The 20,396-nt window shown below is 52.1% G+C and overlaps 1 long non-coding RNA gene across 1 annotated transcript; it reads right to left on the minus strand.

Moving 5' to 3' along the window:
- Positions 1–2,499: 2,499 nt before the first annotated feature.
- Positions 2,500–18,750, minus strand: LOC112637412. Its single transcript, XR_003122542.1, has 3 exons — positions 18,739–18,750; positions 13,795–13,797; positions 2,500–2,558 (listed from the first exon to the last, which is right to left on the minus strand). It is a non-coding gene; the product is annotated as an uncharacterized LOC112637412 (long non-coding RNA).
- Positions 18,751–20,396: the final 1,646 nt, after the last annotated feature.

Here is a 20,396-nt window from a genome sequence, read left to right on the forward strand (position 1 = left end):
TTCGTCGGAGATAAAGAAACGACGACACACGAGAAAATATGCGAAAACTATTACGAGAGGAACGACGACGACGACGCGCGACACTCGAATCGTCGCTCTCTACGAGTGATCTCGTAGTTTGCGAAACAAATGCAAAAAGAAAGCGGCGCCAGCAAGCATCATTCTGCGTCCGTCTTTCTAGCGCGTCGTTGTTTCTTCCGATCGCGTCGTCGCTCCGCGACTCTCTATCTCTCTCGGTGCGTCAGCGCGCGCGCGATACCGCGCCTTTTACACACGCGCGAGGCTGCTTTCGCCTCCTGTCTCTCGCGGCGCGAGATACTCCTTACGGTAAAAGTATATTGGAGAAGGGAAACCGGCGCGCGCACAGTCGTCGTCCAGCGGTACGCGGAGGGAGAGAAATTGCGAGAGAAGTCCACCCTTAAAGCGGATGGAATCGCGAGCCGACCGCGTGTCCGAGTCCACGAAATTTTCGAACGAAGATTGTGACCGGCACGCGTCCGTCGTGTACTAGTCGAATCGATTCCATACCGCGCCCGTTATATATACACACGCCGTGCGCGTGTTATATTATAATCGTGGAAATTAAGAGGGACGGAAAACGATATAATAACTCTCTTCTCTCTCGCGTCCCCGCGAGAACCAACACACTAGATTGTGCCGCGCAATATCGATGGTGTGTGCGGTTTAGCGTTAATATAAAATGTGGTATATAACAATTAATAATTAAAAAAGTATCACTACTTTAGCTAGCAAAATATAACCCATACTCTCCCTATATCTCTGTATATCTCTTTGTAGAGTTTCTCTGCAAAATTCTCTGACGACCTCAGAGCAGGCGAGATTACCCGCTGAATTTAAGCATATTATTAAGCGGAGGAAAAGAAACTAACTAGGATTTCCTCAGTAGCGGCGAGCGAACAGGAAAGAGCCCAGCACCGAATCCCGCGGTTCCGCCGCAGGGAAACGTGGTGTTTGGGAGGATCCGCTTATCCCGAGGCGTCGCGTCGCGTCCAAGTCCATCTTGAATGGGGCCACTTACCCGTAGAGGGTGCCAGGCCCGTAACGACCGGTGCGCGTCTCGGGAAGATCTCTTCTTAGAGTCGGGTTGCTTGAGAGTGCAGCTCTAAGTGGGTGGTAAACTCCATCTAAGGCTAAATACGACCACGAGACTGATAGCGAATAAGTACCCCGTGAGGGAAAGTTGAAAAGAACTTTGAAGAGAGAGTTCAAGAATACGTGAAACCGTTCAGGGGTAAACCTAAGAAACCCAAAAGATCGAACGGGGAGATTCATCGTCAGCAGCGCTGGCTTCGCGTCGGTGAGCGATGTCCCGCGGAGTCCTCGCGGCTCGCGCGCGTGCGTTGATGTCCGGCTGTCGTCGTCGTGCACTTCTCCCCAAGTAGAACGTCGCGATCCGCTGGGTATCGGTCTACGGCCCGGGTGCGGTGACTGTCGCGTCGCCGGTAAAAAGGTACGCGACAAACTCTCGGTCGCCCGGCCGGCTGCTCGACGGTACGCGCAAGATATCAGGCCGCACTTCTACACGGTGCGTCGAGGCCGTCGCAAGCGCGCGCCACGGTACTCGGAGGTTACAGACTTTGCGCCGTCCCCGGTCTTGACCCGCTGTTGGTTAAAGTACGGATCACCTTCGACAGGCCTGCGAACGTCTCTCTCACGGGGGACGGATACCGGTCGGCGATGCTACTGCTTTGGGTACTCTTAGGACCCGTCTTGAAACACGGACCAATGAGTCTAACATGTACGCGAGTCATTGGGACTTGTCGCGAGACCTAAAGGCGTAATGAAAGTGAAGGTCGGACCTGGCCGTCGATCGAGGGAGGTTGGGCCGCGTCGCGTTGCGGCCTCGCACTCCCGGGGCGTCTCGTTCTCAACGCGAGAAGAGGCGCACCCAGAGCGAACACGTTGGGACCCGAAAGATGGTGAACTATGCCTGGTCAGGACGAAGTCAGGGGAAACACTGATGGAAGTCCGTAGCGATTCTGACGTGCAAATCGATCGTCGGAACTGGGTATAGGGGCGAAAGACTAATCGAACCATCTAGTATCTGGTTCCCTCCGAAGTTTCCCTCAAGATAGCTGCAAGATAGGCACTCGGCGTTCCACACGGAACGCTCGCGAGTCTCATCTGGTAAAGTGAATGATTAGAGGCCTTGGGGCCGAAACGACCTCAACCTATTCTCAAACTTTAAATGGTTGAGATCTCTATCTTTCTTGAATTATGAAGTCACAAGCATCTCGGATCAGAGTGCCAAGTGGGCCATTTTTGGTAAGCAGAACTGGCGCTGTGGGATGAACCAAACGCAGAGTTAAGGCGACCAACTCGACGCTCATTGGACACCATGAAAGGCGTTGGTTGCTTAAGTCAGCAGGACGATGGCCATGGAAGTCGGAATCCGCTAAGGAGTGTGTAATAACTCACCTGCCGAAGCAACTAGCCCTGAAAATGGATGGCGCTGAAGCGTCGAGCCTATACTCTACCGTCAGCGGCAAGTGGGGCGGCGACGGGAGTGTTGCGCGCGTCGGACCGCGTTTGCGGCTCTCTCGTGAGGCAATCGTCTCCTTCTAGTCGTCACGAAGCCCTGACGAGTAGGAGGGTGAGCGCAGAAGGGTCTGGGCGTGAGTCTGCCTGGAACCGCCGTCGGTGCAGATCTTGGTGGTAGTAGCAAATACTCTAGCGAGGACCTGGAGGACTGACGTGGAGAAGGGTTTCGTGTGAACAGCCGTTGCACACGAGTCAGTCGATCCTAAGCCCTAGGAGAAATCCTATGTCAATGACGGCGTACAATATACTCGAGTGTCGAAAACAAAGATATATATATATATATACAGGGTCTACCAAAAGTGTGGAAACCCCTAAATATCTCGGAAAATATACGTTTTACAGAAAAGTGTTTCCAACAAAAGTTGTAGGGTTTAAGAAGATCTATATACTGATTCTATCAGTTTGACCTTGGATGGCGTCGTCAAGGTCAGGTCAAGGTCACATTGACTTTTTTAAATGACACCCCCTACATTTGATTGCATATTCTTATAGCTTAATTCAAGAGCTTTCCAAAACACTATAATAATGTTCATTTTTATTAAGTACTTTGCGAGTTATGAGGGTTGAATGATAGAGTAGCGCCGGTATTAACATTATCCAAGGTGTACTACATGGAGGTTACTCGCTCGGATTTGCATCTGTTGTGTGTGTGATCCAGCTAACTAAGGCAAGATCGATTCCTCAACATATCCTCATATTTCGCTGAAGTCAAATTGCCAAAAAATTGCTCCATAAAACGTGTATGAAACGTCTCGTTAGTTCCTTCATTTACCGCTATGTGACGCACTACATGCAGTCTAACTCGCATTTAAAATTCAACTAAGAATGTATAAAGCTATCAAAGAACGAGCACCTTCTAACTTCAGCTTTGAGCAAGCAGAAATTAATTGTTATCGTCCAAATACAACGTACGATTAATTAAAATTAAACGTTTTAAAAATGGCTGGCGACTTGTCGGAACGTGAAAGAATCACTATCCTCATGATGCGTGGATGGGGTGATAACGAAAGATCGTTCTCTGATGTCGTTCGATTATTTAATGACACGTATCCGAACCGTCGAATTAATAAGTCCACTGTGTTAAAAACAATAGAACGTTTTAGACAAACTGGTAGCGTAAGAAATCGCTCTAAGTCAGGAAGACCATTGTCTGCAACCAACGAAGAAAAACAACTTGATGTTCTGCAGACATTTATTGAAGATCCCAATTCTAGTGTTCAGAGAGTCGCTCAAACTCACGATATTGCTCCCATGTCGGTTTGGAGAATTTTAAAGAAGAACAAGTTCCATCCATATAAATTGCAATACGTTCAAGAATTGCAAAACGGAGATGAGGAGCGTCGTATACATTTCTGTGAAAGAATGATGGCACTAATAGATGTCCGGCCCATCTTCCCTTATCAAATTGTTTTCACAGACGAGGCAACTTTTACCTTAACGGGAGAAGTTAATAATCAAAATTTTCGTTTCTGGTCAGATGAGAATCCGAATTGGGTGCGGGAAACTCACACACAACATCCACAAAAAATAAATGTATGGTGCGGAATAATAGATGGCTATTTAATAGGGCCGTTTTTTTTGAAGAATATTTGAACGCTCAAAGGTATGAGAGATTACTTGTTGATCAAATAATTCCAGCCATACAGAATACTTTTCCAAATAATTTCCAAGAAATATGGTTTCAGCATGATGGAGCTCCTGCTCATTTTGGTGCAGGACCACGTCGTATTTTAAATGAGACTTTTCCGCTACGGTGGATAGGAAGAAGGAACGGAAATGAGGGAGGAGAGGATTGGCCACCTCGGTCACCAGATCTAACTCCTCTTGATTATTATCTATGGGGATATCTGAAGAGTAAGGTTTACAGAACAAAACCTAAAACCATTCACGAATTGATACAGCGAATAAGGGATGAAATGGCTTTGATACCTTTTGAAACGAATCGTAAAGTCATTTCTACATTCTACCAAAGATTAGCATATTGTCAGGAAGTAAATGGCAGCCACTTTCAGCATTTACTTTAACACATTGAAACACATTTGCAATCGTTTGGTGCAACCTAACCTGATCTCTGTATACACGCACCGCACGCACGCACACGCACACATTTCGAACAATTATTATGATAAATGAGCATCCACAAATTTATTTACTGTTTACTATGTCGATTGCTTTCCAGGTCTTTAAATGCTCGATTGTAATTTGGTTGGGTCTTTGCTTTTGCTGACTGGATCCACGACCGATCTTGCCTTAGTTAGCTGGATCACACACACAACAGATGCAAATCCGAGCGAGTAACCTCCATGTAGTACACCTTGGATAATGTTAATACCGGCGCTACTCTATCATTCAACCCTCATAACTCGCAAAGTACTTAATAAAAATGAACATTATTATAGTGTTTTGGAAAGCTCTTGAATTAAGCTATAAGAATATGCAATCAAATGTAGGGGGTGTCATTTAAAAAAGTCAATGTGACCTTGACCTGACCTTGACGACGCCATCCAAGGTCAAACTGATAGAATCAGTATATAGATCTTCTTAAACCCTACAACTTTTGTTGGAAACACTTTTCTGTAAAACGTATATTTTCCGAGATATTTAGGGGTTTCCACACTTTTGGTAGACCCTGTATATGTAAAGAGAAGAAAGAGAAACGCTGCCCCGCGCGCGCGCGTACTTCCTTTCATTATTGACACATATATTATTACGATGTATATAATGACACACGCCCGGGCGAAAGGGAATCCGGTTCCTATTCCGGAACCCGGCAGCGAAACCGCATACAATTCGGGTTCTCGTAAGAGTGTTCGTCGGGGTAACCCAAAATGACCTGGAGACGCCGTCGGGAGATCCGGGAAGAGTTTTCTTTTCTGTATAAGCGTTCGAGTTTTCCTGGAAACCTCTAGCAAGGAAATAGAGTTTGGAACGCGAAGAGCACCGCTGTTGCGGCGATGTCCGAATCTTCCCCTCGGACCTTGAAAATCCAGGAGAGGGCCACGTGGAGGTGTCGCGTCGGTTCGTACCCATATCCGCAGCAGGTCTCTAAGGTAAAGAGCCTCTAGTCGATAGAATAATGTAGGTAAGGGGAGTCGGCAAATTGGATCCGTAACTTCGGAATAAGGATTGGCTCTGAAGAGCGGGACGTGTCGGCCTTGATCGGGAAGCGGGTCTGGCTGACGTGCCGGGCCTGGGCGAAGTGAATGGTCGGCGTTCTCGCGCCGGTCCCGGGATCTGAGGTCGGTCCCGTGCCTTGGCCTCCCGCGGATCTTCCTTGCTGCGAGGCTTCCGTGGCGGCGCGAGCCGTCGTGGTCGTCCTCTTCGGCCGCCATTTAACGCTCAGCTTAGAACTGGCACGGACTAGGAGAATCCGACTGTCTAATTAAAACAAAGCATTGCGATGGCCCTCGCGGGTGTTGACGCAATGTGATTTCTGCCCAGTGCTCTGAATGTCAACGTGAAGAAATTCAAGCAAGCGCGGGTAAACGGCGGGAGTATGACTCTCTTAAGGGTAGCATAGACTACTATGGAGTGAATTTTGATCTACTATTTACGTTTTTACTGGTAATTATCATCGAACGGTGAATATTTGACGATTTATAATAGCATCGCTTTCCGGCGTCATTTTGTCCGCTCGGTTGAGCCTAGTGGTGGTGCGCGATGAGCAGTCCTGGGCCTCCCCCCTCTCAAGCGGGGCCCCCTGTTCCAAGAATAAAAGAGATTACGATGGAGAGTTTTCGACTGCGCTCTGGTAGCGAGGGCTCGACGTCCCGTGGCCACGAAGCGGTTTCTCGTGGGGCGAAGAGAGCAGCGGTGTCCCCCCTGCAGATTGCCGATGATGCAGACCTGGGTCTTCCGCCCTTGAGCGACGTTGACTTGCAGAATATTAAGGATGTGCTTGCAGGACATGACTACAGTTTCGCATCCATAAATGCGGTAAGCAAAGAATCGGCAGTGAAGAAGAAGGAGTTGGAAGAGGTAATCGCGGCGTATCGTAGAGCTGTGGACAGGCTCATGATGGCCTATATCCAAATTAAGGCTGAGCGTGATACGACATCAAAGATGTGGCGGATGATGAGGTCTGGGCGGAAGGACGATTCTGAACGTGCTATTAATTTGGAAGTGTCAGAGATGGTGCGGGAGTCGACGAGTCTGGCGGTGCGTGAGGCGCTGGGAGAGTGGTGCTCACCCATTAACTTTCCGAGTGTGATCACTGCGCGTGGTGATAGACGCTCTTATGCTGGCGTTGCTGCTGCTGCGGGTACTGGGGTACTCCCACCTTCATCCGGTCGTGATGACTCTGTGTCCGGTCACCGTCGTGCGATGGAGACTATTGAGGTGACGCCTCGTGAATCTGTGAGCGATGGTCTTGCTGACTCGGCAGCCACGTGCAGTGCTGTGCTGGGCTCGATTAAACCTGGCGAGTCGGGCATCAAAATCGATCGCGTTATTAGAGGCAGGAATAAATCTGTCCGAATTGTGGCGGCTCATGACGACCTGGGTAAATTGAGGCCCATGCTGGATAGGATCGGAATGGATGTTAAACAGGTTGATAAACTAAACCCTAGACTAATAGTTAGAGACGTGCCGGCGGATGTTAATAGGCAGCACTTTATTGGTGATCTCGTCAAGCAGAATTTAGAAGATGTTAGTGAAAGCGATATTAAACTGGTGTACTGGTTTCCTGTCAAAGGTCGAAGAAACACAAGTGCGGTCATTGAGATATCTCCAGAAAGAGGATCTTAGAATCAGGATTTTGAATCAGGCTCGGATATATCTTGGCTGGTCGTCCTGTAGGGTTGCCGATCACGTGCAAATACTGCAATGTTATAGGTGTCTCAGTTTTGGTCATATTGCTAAGGATTGTCGTGCGGCCGCGGATATATGTGGACACTGTTGTGGTGCACATGAATCGAGAGCCTGTCCTAATAGGAATGATGCACGTAGGTGCCATAATTGTGTTGAGGCTAAGATGAATTCTGTTGACCACTCAGCGTTTGATGCACTTGCTTGCCCGGTTCTACAACGTAAATTGAAGGACAGAGCACGGATGATCAAATATTAATTTCTCTCATTATTAATTAACTTGCTGTTGAGTCATGGTTGCGTTCATACGGGGAGGGAGGTTCGTCGCCTGCCGGAGCCTAAGGGCCCCTTCCCGGGTATATGAATCCGGCCGCAAATATCACCCATGCGATAACAAATTAAAGACGCATTTCTAAGCGCGGTGATGGGGCTAGCACCCCCACTCGCTGCGTCCCCTTTCGGGGAATTTCATTGGTGCTACGATTATTAATAATGAGAGAGATAGTCGGGGAGGTACCTCGGAGCCTCCCCCCAATGAAATCGTTATCGCAGGACCGTCTAGTGGAGCAGATTCGGCTGATGGTGATGTAGTCGGCCATTCTGAGCAGTTTGTGTGCTCAATTTATCTGCGGTCCTTTTCGTCGCTGATTGGACTGGGGGTTAAGAAGAGGAAGCACCCTGTCCAAACCAATGAAGATATCACTGTTGCGAGTATTAAGCCACGCTGGGTTGAGGAGGAGATCAGGATTCTGGCTATGGAGGAGACGCCCCCCCCCCCGCAGACGAGATCGATGAATTTATATTTGCTTGAAAGGCGGGGACATGGAAGGACTCTCGAGGCGATAAAAGGAATCAGGAGGAAGCATCTTTACAAGGACCTTGTCCTTGAATTTAGGAATCAGTATCTTGCGCGAGGGATTGACGAGCATGCGAATCCGGTTGATGTTCCTCGGTCGATGGGAGCCCCTGTCGGGCAGTCTCGGCCTGGTTCGGGTGCTGCGGGCGACTGGCTGCGTGGGAGGGTCGACGACATTATACCGGAAATGAACGGCGGTATTTAGATTCGCTCTGCTGTGCGTGCTCTCATCGAGGACCGATCCCCGGATGATGCGTTGGACGACTGGTGGAACAATATGTTTCCGGATCTCGTGGCGTCGGAGCGTGATAGAGTCGCCCGTGTTCATCGTGTTTGTCGTGTCGGTGCGCAGTTGTCTAGGAGAAAGGCGAGACGGGCTGAATATCGTCGTATGCAGAGACTCTGAAGCATTAATATGACTAAGGCCGCTCATAAGGTCCTTGATGGAGATGCTGGGGGCCTGCCGCATCCTGCTCTTTCGAAGCAGCTTAAATTCTGGGGGCCCGTGCTGGCTGCGGGCTCTCTAGAGTGCCCCCTTCCTTTAGGTGATGATCTGACGGTGCTGGAGGAATTATGGACCCCTGTGTCGGAGGGGGAGGTCATTAACATTAGACTTCCTATGTCTTCCGCCCTTGGATTGGACGGAATGACGGTTCGTCGTTGGTCTTCGGAGGTGCCTGCGATCCTGAAGGCCACCTTATTTAACATCTTTATGGCGACCGGAAAGATTCCGGAAAGATTTCGGCACTCCAGAACGGTGTTGATTCCTAAATCTTTGGAACTAATGGATCCATTATCATATCGGCCAATCTCTGTTTCGTCGGTTGTTGTTCGAAATTAAAATCAATCATTTCGAGTTCAGAAATCGCATAGCGGAACTCGCATATTCTCGCTAATAAATATTCGAATATTTATTATATTTAAAATTAACGAGCGTCGAGAAAGTTCTCGAAATCTTTGTTTATCGAGAAAAAACTCGAACACTCGAGCTATCCCATTTTTTTCCGTCAGAAAAAGACGCTCGTTATTGCCGCGGACAATAACATTGTCAACCGCCGTTAAGATTTGCGCCGTTCATGGGCATGCGCGCCCATGCGTCACGATCAGCTGATCACCAATCAGCTGATCTTAAAAGATTGCGCGCATGAAAAATGAATTGTTTATGACATGAGACGTCATTATCGGCCAATGACACACGTTGCAATCGTGTCACCGCTAAAATCTTAAATTAATTGGTCCACGTCGACGCGGGCCAAAAATTCCGAGCGCCTTATAATGGGCGCCGCGCGTGGACCAGGGAAGTCTCGCACTTAACGCTGCTCGCAGTACGCTGTGAAAAAAACCGCTTAGAATAACCGCTCAGTTTAACCGCAAAATACGTCGACCGCTTTGTTTCTCGGACTTCTCTGTACGTTTTCTGGATCTGAAATTTTATGTTCAGTTTATTGTACTTTGTTGATTGTGGTGTACTAAATAAAACGCAAAAACCAAAAAAAGGGAATTACGTGTCGTGGCAAGCCTTTTATGTTCAATTATCTGTTCGCGGTCATCCATCTGCCGCGCCATCAAATTCTCGCGCTGCCGCAGCAATCCGCGCTCACTCGCGAACATTTCTGGTCCTTCGAGCCGGATATTTCCGCATCCGCAGTTTCGTGGGTGACGTGTCCAGTGCTGTGCAGTGCTGCAAGTCTCCTGAGACAGACAAACAGACAAGTGAACAATGAGTGCCGACCTGAAGGCCTTATTAGAGGCCCAGAACGACATCCACGGACGAATGTCTCGCTCCGTGGATAACCTCCGGAAGATGGGCGTCATCAACATCACCGCCGGTGCCGTCCACGCTCGTCTCACCATCCTCGACAACCTCTGGGCAAAATTCGAGGCTCAACACGAGCTCATACGAGCGACGCTGAAAGACAGATACATGGAGAGTGAGTACGCCAAAAGTGACTTCATAGATACCGCGGAATGTACGTACGTCTCACAGCGGAGCACGTTGAGCGACTACGCTGACAGGTTACGGGCCGAGTCAGCTGTCGCACCAAGGATGGAATCGAAGTCGGACTCTTCTCCTAAAACCGCGTTGCCGCGCATAAAATTGCCGCCGTTCTCAGGCGCCTATGAAGACTGGCCTTCCTTCCGGGACCTCTTTTTATCCCTCGTGGGAGAAAATCCATCGGTCTCGAACATTGAGCGGTTCCATTACCTTCGTTCCTGCGTGAAGGGATCTGCGGAGAAATTAATTCGGTCGTTAACGGTCACAAGCGAGAATTACGACCGCGCGTGGGCGATCTTGGCGAAACATTTCGAGAATAAAAAGGAGCTCATGCGCTCAAATTTCGCTACCTTTACCGCCGTCGGGAAGATGAAGTCCGAGTCCGCCGAAGAGCTAAGCCGGGTCCATCACGTCGTCACGGCCACCGTCAACGCGCAGGAGAACATCGGTAGACCCATCAACTCCCATGGAATGGATCTCCTCAATCATTTGGTAATCGAACTGTTCGATTCGCGAACGCGCCTCGAGTGGGAGTCCTCCACCAGCGATTCTCCCGATCCACCGAGTCACGAGGCACTCACTGACTTCATAAGTAAAAGAATTCTTACCTTGAACGCCGCCAAGCCCAAGATCGCCGTGAAGAGTGCCGGGGAAGCCTCTCGGACCGCGAAGACTCACTTCGCGAAAAACGTGCCCGACGCGTCCAAATGCGCCGCCTGCAAGGGCAAGCACACGCTCATGCAGTGCCCCGAGTTCAAATCCAAGTCCGCGAGCGAAAGGAAGTCCTTCGTTGAGGTCAGCGGACTCTGCTTCAATTGTCTCGGGAACCACACGATGGCACGGTGTCAATTAAAACGTGCTTCACGTGCAAGTTGCGGCACCACACGCTGTTGCACGACGCGTACGCCGCACCAACACCACAAGAAGCGAGCACTTTCTCCACGACACGCACTTCACTTGACAAACGGGCGACTCTTCTCGCCACAGCGCGCGTCACTCTGACCGACCGTCTGGGACGACCTCAGGATGTGCGAGCCCTGCTCGACCAGGGGTCCGAAGTGTCCCTCGTCTCAGAGGACTTGGCGCAGCGCCTCCGTCTGACGCGCACCCGCTCCTCGATCTCCATAGTTGGAATCGGGGGAGCATGTTCAGGATCCACACGAGGAAGGGTGACGCTCGCTCTCAAGTCAAGAGTGACCGGAGCCCCTCTCACCGTAGCGGCCTACGTCCTCCCACGGCTGTCGTCCTACCAGGGACCAGCAATCAAGGGCTCCACCACGTGGCCGCACATCCACGACCTCACTTTGGCGGATCCTCATTATCTCCAGCGAGATCCCATCCACCTTCTCCTCGGCGCTGATGCCTTCTCCGGGATCCTCCTCGAAGGTCTCCGAAAGGGTCGCAAGGACCAACCCATCGCGCAGAGGACTACGTTCGGGTGGATCTTATCGGGAGGCTGCGGAGTCGTGACGGCCAACGGCTCCCTCAGCTCTCTCCAGTGCACCGTAGACCGCGACCTGAACGCCCTAGTGCAGAGGTTCTGGGAGCAGGAACAGGAGCAGCCTGCCTCCGTCGTGCTCACGCCAGAGGAAGAGCAATGCGAAGAGATCTTCGCCCGCACGCATGAGCGCCTCGCCGACGGAAGGTACATGGTCCGTCTTCCGCTGGCTGGCCCTCTTCCACCTCTCGAACACACGCGGAAGTCCGCCGAGCGACTTCTCGCGGCAATGGAGCGACGCCGCTCCAGAGACGCCGGCTTCAACAAGCTCTATGGCAGCTTCATGGAGGAGTACTCGGACCTGCAACATATGACCCTGGTCAGAACACCGCTCATCAAGAAATCCGCGTGTTACTTACCACACCACGGAGTGCTCCGGACTTCCAGCACGACCACCAAGTTGAGAGTGGTCTTCAACGGATCTCAATGTACGCCTGCCGGAGACTCACTCAACAACGCATTGCTGGTCGGAGCCAATCTTCTGCCAACTCTCGCCGACGTCCTCCTGCGTTGGCGCTGGCACCGCTTCGCCTTCATCGCCGACATCGAGAAGATGTACCGGCAGATTCTGGTGCATCCCGACGATCGAGACCTGCAGCGGATCCTTTGGAGGCAAAACCGCACCGACGACGTCCAGGAGTATCGCCTCAACACGGTGACGTACGGACTGGCCTGTGCACCGTTCCTGGCGATCAGGACTCTCCGCCAATTAGCCGACGATGAGGAGCCGGCAAACCCAGCGGGAGCAGTTGCGTTGAGGCGCGACTGCTATGTCGACGATATCGTCACAGGCGCCAGCACCCTGTCCGAGGCGGTCGAGAAGCAGAGGCAGTTGCACCGACTCTGCACGGCGGGCGGGTTTCCCTTGGGGAAGTGGGCCTCAAATCACCAGAGGATCCTCGAGGAGATACCACGGGAGCATCAGCTCCAGCAGCCACACCACGACTGGGAGGACGAAGCGCACCCGACGCTTGGGCTACGGTGGCACCCCCGCAGCGACTCCTTCACATTCCGCCTCCAGCCTCGCACGACCGCCCCGCTGACTAAGAGACAGGCGTTGTCGGAGACGGCTCGGATATTCGATCCGTTGGGCTGATTAGCTCCAGTCACCGCTCGGGCCAAAAGCCTCATCCAGTCAGCCTGGATGAAACAGCTGGACTGGGACGCCCCACTGCCTTAATCAGATGAGACGTTGTGGAGACGTCTGCTTGAGGATCTTCCGCTGCTGGAACAGCTCCGGTTGCACCGATGGCTGAGGGCCGATGACCAACCTAAACGCGTTGAGCTCCACGGGTTCGCTGATGCGTCGGAACGAGGTTACGCCGCCGTTGTATACCTCCGCGTGATGAGCTCCCCCTCGACCACGATCAAGCTGCTTGCTGCAAAAAGCAAAGTCGCTCCAATTAAGCCTGTGTCTCTGCCGCGCTTGGAACTGTGCGCTGCAGTCTTAGTCACTAACCTGACATTTCATCTTCGCGAAGCCTTAGACTTGCTTTCAGCTCCAGTCACTCTATGGTCGGACTCCCGGGTCACTCTTCAGTGGATACAAGGACACGCCTCGAAGTGGAAGACATTCGTAGCCAACCGGGTGTCCCACATCCAGACGAAACTTCCGGAGGCACGATGGCGACACATCCCAGGGCGAGACAACCCCGCCGACTGCGCCTCTCGGGGGATTGAGCCCCGGGACCTGCTTAACCACTCCCTCTGGTGGACGGGACCCCCATGGCTCGACAAGGATCCAGCGTCCTGGCCACAGCACGACCACGCCGCACACGAAGTCGAGGTGCCGGAGACGAGAGCAATCGCCTCCCACTTGACGACCGCGGAGAAAGTCGAGCCAGAGATGCTTCTCAGGTTCTCCGAGCTCCATCGCCTCCTGAGGGTCACCGCCTGGTGTTGCCGATGGCGAGGCGCCACCTCAAGGCCGAAGGCTCACCCCAATCTCACGCCTGACGAGCTGGAAGAAGCCTTGCTCCTCTGGCTCCGCATGGTGCAAAATCTCCACTTCTCCAAGGAGATCGCAGCCCTGAAACAAAATAAGGAGTTAGTCAGGGGTCCACTATCGAAATTAACCCCCTTCCTCGACGATCATGGGATCATTCGAGTCGGGGGCCGACTGAAGCACGCTGTGCTCTCAGAAGACGAACGCCATCCGATGATCTTACCTCCAGAGTCGTGGATGACGCAACTCCTCGTCAAGGCACACCACAGACGAACGCTTCACGGCGGGGTTCAGCTCACCCTGGGACTGCTACGCCTGCGGTACTGGATTCCCCGAGGACGCTCCATCGTTAAAGGAATCATCCACCGATGCGCCACGTGTGTGAGATGGAAGGCCGCAGTACCTCAGCCCATGATGAGCAGCCTCCCGACAGCACGAGTCACGCCGGCACGTCCATTCCTGCGAACCGGTGTTGACTATGCCGGGCCGATTCTCATCCGGACCGGAAAAGGAAGAGGTCACAAGGCACACAAAGCGTTCATCGCCGTCTTCATCTGCTTCACCACCAAGGCGGTTCACTTGGAAGCCGCTTCGGACTACTCCACGGATGCGTTCCTCGCGGCATTCCGGCGCTTCACTTCCCGTCGGGGCTTGTGCAAGGAAGTCTACTCCGACTGCGGCACCAACTTCGTCGGAGCGGACCTAGAGCTGCGACGCCTGTTCCAGGCATCATCATCCAACGGCCGTCGCATCGCCCACGTTGCAGCGTCCGACGGGATCCGCTGGAGGTTCAATCCGCCGGCAGCACCTCACTTCGGCGGGCTTTGGGAGGCGGCGGTGAAATCTACGAAACACCATCTCCGAAGGGTCCTCGGAGACACGACCCTCACCTTCGAGGAGACGTCGACGCTCCTCGCTCAAGTGGAGGCGTGCCTCAACTCGCGTCCTCTCCAGGCGCTCTCGGACGATCACGACGACGTGACAGCACTGTCACCAGGGCATTTCCTGATCGGGGCCCCTCTGCTGGCAGTGCCTGAGCCCTCGCTGGCGGACGACAGCCTCAGTCTTCTGCCTCGCTGGAAGCTCCTCCAGCGGATGCGCGACCACTTTTGGGAGAGGTGGTCGCGGGAGTACATCAACTCCTTGGCTTCTCGACCGAAATGGCTGAAGGACTCAGTCAGTCCGGCCGTCGGCACCCTGTGCCTCGTACGGTCGGACACAACACCGCCGACCCGATGGCCACTCGCCCGGATCACCCGGCTGCATCCTGGGGACGACGGCGTGACACGCGTGGTCACTATACGCACCGCATCCTCGGAGCTTGTCCGGCCTCTCACCAAGATCGTCCTCCTGCCTGGAGCCGACACCGCAGCAGCAACGCACCCGGATTCGTGAGCGAAACGGAGCGCCGTGTTATTTTATTTTATTTTATTTTATTTTTTTTTCTCTCAAAAATTAACTTGTCCGTCCGCGGAAATGTTTATCACGGCCGGTGCCGTGCATTGTCCGACGACCGTACCGCGCACTTAACGTCTTTTTCACTTTTTTTCTCTACGATCACCGCATCAAATCTGCATCTTCATACCACTGCACTTCACTTGCGACCACTCACCACCATACACTCGCGAGACCGCTCACTAATTCACTTCGCTCATTGTTCATATGATTCACCGCCGCACACATTTCGCAATTACGCATTATGCGTTCTCGCGAAAGATCCGACTGATCGCAATAACACATCGTACGCTACGTCACTTTCACATTCCATTCATCAATCACTTCTCATCTCATAATTGGAGCAGCTTACGACACCTGTCCACGCTCTCACACACTCGGAGATTTCGTCACGTACTGACGAGGCGGGCGGGATGTTCGAAATTAAAATCAATCATTTCGAGTTCAGAAATCGCATAGCGGAACTCGCATATTCTCGCTAATAAATATTCGAATATTTATTATATTTAAAATTAACGAGCGTCGAGAAAGTTCTCGAAATCTTTGTTTATCGAGAAAAAACTCGAACACTCGAGCTATCTCATTTTTTTCCGTCAGAAAAAGACGCTCGTTATTGCCGCGGACAATAACATTGTCAACCGCCGTTAAGATTTGCGCCGCTCATGGGCATGCGCGCCCATGCGTCACGATCAGCTGATCTTAAAAGATTGCGCGCATGAAAAATAAATTGTTTATGACATGAGACGTCATTATCGGCCAATGACACACGTCGCAATCGTGTCACCGCTAAAATCTTAAATTAATTGGTCCACGTCGACGCGGGCCAAAAATTCCGAGCGCCTTATAATGGGCGCCGCGCGTGGACCAGGGAAGTCTCGCACTTAACGCTGCTCGCAGTACGCTGTGAAAAAAACCGCTTAGAATAACCGCTCAGTTTAACCGCAAAATACGTCGACCGCTTTGTTTCTCGGACTTCTCTGTACGTTTTCTGAATCTGAAATTTTATGTTCAGTTTATTGTACTTTGGTGATTGTGGTGTACTAAATAAAACGCAAAAACCAAAAAAAGGGAATTACGTGTCGTGGCAAGCCTTTTATGTTCAATTATCTGTTCGCGGTCATCCATCTGCCGCGCCATCAAATTCTCGCGCTGCCGCAGCAATCCGCGCTCACTCGTGAACAGTTGTGCTCCGGCATTTTCATAAAATATTAGCGCGAAGGATGGCTGAGTCCAGTCTTTTGGATATGAGGCAACGTGCATTTATTGCAGCGGATGGATGCGTGAAGAATGTCGCGATACTTTCGGCACTAATGTTTGATGCACGCATAAATCGGAGACAAGTTTATGTCCTTACCCTGGATGTTCGCAAGGCTTTTGATATCGTCAGTCATGACGCCATTTCCTATGTTTTACACAAGCATGGTGTGCCTCGGCGTATGGTTGAATATCTGACTGTCCTCTATCGGACAGCTGCGGTCAGGTTGCATGTGGATGGTGTCCTCTCGGAGGCGTTGTATCCTGGTCGAGGTGTCAGGCAGGGCGACTCCCTATCCCCGCTGTTATTCAACCTCGTTATGAACGAGATATTGGTCGAGATCCCCGACTATATAGGATACAGCATGCTTGGTCACAATATCAATGCGTTGGCATTTGCGGATGACCTGACCTTGATTGCGGCGACGAGGGAGGGTGCGCAGCAGTCCCTGGACAGGGTGATGATTGCGCTTTCGAGATTTGGCCTGGAGTTGGCGCCTGCTAAGTGCATTCTCGATGATTCCGGCTGGTAAGACCAAGAAAATGAAGGTGATCACTGAGCCCCAGTTTGGACTCGGCGGCCGTCTGATTCCGCAGTTGAATGTCCTTCAGACGTTTCGATATTTGGGTGTTTGTTTTGGAGAAGCTGGACCTGTCGTTCAGGAAGTGGAACTGTTGCCGTTACTGGAGAGGGTCACCGCGGCCCCGCTGAAGCCTCAGCAAAGGATGAAGATTCTGAGAACATATTTGCTACCTAGGTTCACCCACAGCCTGGTCCTGGAACGGACATCGTACGGTCTGCTCCGTAAGATGGATAGACAGGTGCGGGCGGCGGTTCGTCGCTAGCTGCGCCTTCCGGAAGATGTCCCTATGGCTTTTTTTCATTCTCCAGTCAGGCCTGGAGGGCTTGGCATTCGAAACGACCATCCCAAGGTTGACACTGTATAGAATGGAGCGATTGAGTGCGTCCCAGTACGAGGTGGCTCGTGCGGTGGGCTCCAGTGCCTGGGCCGTCAAAAAGAAGCGTTGGTGTGGGCTCTCGAGGCGGGATGGCGGCGACTGGCCTACAAAACTGTACTCGTCGGTGGACGGTTATGAATTGCGAGAGGCAGGGAAGGTTGCTGCATCTACACAGTGGCTGGATGACCCCATGGTCCACATTCCCTCCTCGGAATGGCTCAATCACATCAGGGTTTGGATAAATGCCTTGCCTACAAGGATTAGAATTACCCGTGGGTCCAGGCGTCTTATGGAGGATACGGCCTGTCGGGGAGGATGCGATGTGCGGGAGACGGCTGCCCATGCTATCCAGCAGTGTTTTAGAACACACGGAGGGCGTGTTATGAGGCACGATGCTGTGGCGGCTACGCTGGCGGCTGAACTGGGGAGAGGAGGATATACGGTCCATCGGGAGCGGTTATTTCGGACGCGTGAGGGTGCTCGGAAGCCGGACATTTTGGCGTCCAAAGGACAGCTGTTATAGATGTCCAGATTCTCTCAGGGGCCCGGCCGCTGTCTGATGGGCACGACAGGAAGCGCCAGTACTATGCTGGCAATGGCCAGATGCTTGGCCAGATTGCTTCTTTGTTGCAGGTTCCGGAGACTGGATTGAGTGTTTCAACGGCCACTCTAACATGGAGAGGAATTTGGGCAGACGAGTCGGCGACGACGTTGAGATCCATGGGAATTTCCAGCGCAATAATGCGGAGCATTACAACTAGGGTTCTCAGAGGATCGCACACGAACTTTACTAGGTTCAATCAAACAACACAAACAATGCGAGGTCGAGCAAACTTAAGGATGTCTGGATGGGGTCCACCACGATAATTATATTCATTTATATTGTATCCATGCAATGTGATTACATGTACAATATTATTGTATTAATGTGATCTTATGTATTTGTAAAACATGGAAAATAAATGTTAAATAGCCAAATGCCTCGTCATCTAATTAGTGACGCGCATGAATGGATTAACGAGATTCCCACTGTCCCTATCTACTCTCCCTCGACGTGCGCCACCTTGTCGTGGTGAGGGAGCCCGTCGGAGTGGAAGGGTCGCTAAGAGTGCACAGTACCCTCATTGAGGGGATACAACTGGAGCCCAGCGACTCCATTGTGACGAAGTCTGTGTCTACACGGACCAAGTCTCAATCGCTGGAAGGAGTTGGCGGCCCTGACTTCAATCGCCCGGCGGCACGGCGCCGTAGGAGGAGGTTTGCTCCCCGCCCATGACTTAGCGGGTGCTCCCGCGGGATGAGGGTGCCGAGCGGTGGGTGCTCCTACCGTGAGGCGTCCCTCAGTGGGGAAAAGTGGGAGCCGGTCGGGTCCCTCGCCCGAAGGACTGGATGGGTGACTCAGTCACCCGCCGGGCCAGAGGCGGGGATCAACCCGATCTCAGTGACTCCCACGTGTGAATGTGAGTGTGCGTGTTTGTGTGTGTGTATGTGTGTGTGTGTGAATAATCTTTTATTTTCAGGTACTTTCGGGCTCGGTTGTGCCGTCGGTGGCAACAGAATGCCCCTAAAAATGGCATTCTTTCCTTTACTTTCCTTTTCCTTTCCCTTTCCCTTTCTTTTCGGGGATCTGGTCGGAATACAGCCGAAAACTTCTCGACAACCGAAAATCGGACTCGTCTTGAGAAGCCGAAGACTTCTCGACAGTCGTGAATCGGACTTGTCTTGAGGAGCATCGACAACACTGCATAGCCACGAGTCGTGCCAGCTCTGCTGGCCAAATGGCTCTTATGTGGCATTAACAGAATGCCCCTAAAAACGGCATTCTTTCCCTTCGGGGACTCAGTCGGAACACAGCCGAAACTTTCTCGACAACCGAAAATCGGACTCGTCTTGAGGAGCCGAAGGCTTCTCGACAGCCGTGAATCGGACTTGTCTTGAGGAGCATTGGCAACGCTGCATAGCCACGAGTCGGTGCCAGCTCTGCTGGTCAAATGGCTCTTATGTGGCACTAACAGAATGCTCCTAAAAATGGCATTCTTTCCCTTATTCTTTTCCTTTTCCTTTTTCCTTTTCCCTTTGGGGACTTAGTCGGAACACAGCCGAAACTTTCTCGACAACCGAAAATCGGACTCGTCTTGAGGAGCCGAAGACTTCTCGACAGCCGAGAATCGGACTTGTCTTAAGGAGCATCGGCAACACTGCATAGCCACGAGTCGGTGTCAGCCCTGCTGGCCAAATGGCTCTTATGTGGCGATAAAAGAATGTCCCTAAAAACGGCATTCTTTCCCTTTCCCTTCCCTTGAGGACTTAGTCGGAACACAGCCGAAAACTTCTCGACAGCCGAAAATCGGACTCGTCTTGAGGAGAATCGGCTTTATCCTTCGAGATCTTTCGGGTTCGGTTGTGCCGTCGGTGGCTTTGTCGATAAGCGTCGTTAGGTCGTCGTTGTCGTCGCGGTCGCTTGCGTCGCGGTCGGTCTGCAGAAGTCTGAAGACTAAGGTGTAGGTACCGTGCTTAGGGTCTGCATGATCGCGTAGACGCAAAATGTCGCGGTCGCGAACGATCCGCCCCGGGATACCTGCTGTCCTCCCGGCGTATTTAGGCTTAGCGGCGTAAAGATGGCTCTACGTCGCTCAACCACCTCTTCCACCGTGCTCGTGGGACTAATATGGGTACAAACAAAAACAAAAATTCTGACGTGGTGAGGAGAAGTGCTCGCCTGGCCGACCGCTTTCGGTCTGGCGCGGCCGCTATTAGGGAAGCGCGGGGTGTCTCCGTCGTTGGGTCGCGGATCTGCGCGACTGCACGCTCGTTGACGGTCTCCGCCTCCTCGAGAGCGCCTCACGGAGCTGTGCGCGCGCGGACCCAACACCCAGCGCGCGGCGGTGCACAGCCCCAGGAACACGGTGTTCCCAACGTTAGAACCGCGTTAGTCCGTCACGAGGTAGCCGCGATTAGAACCGTGTCCGTCGTGTTAGAACGGTGCTCGATATCCGCGATTAGGTCCGCGTCGTCGTTAGCGATAGGGCGTAAATTAGGAACCGCCGATAGCGACAAACAGGCA

This window comes from Camponotus floridanus, unplaced genomic scaffold, assembly GCF_003227725.1.
Source record: "Camponotus floridanus strain SB8 unplaced genomic scaffold, Cflo_v7.5 scaffold162, whole genome shotgun sequence".
Lineage (NCBI taxonomy): Eukaryota > Metazoa > Arthropoda > Insecta > Hymenoptera > Formicidae > Camponotus > Camponotus floridanus.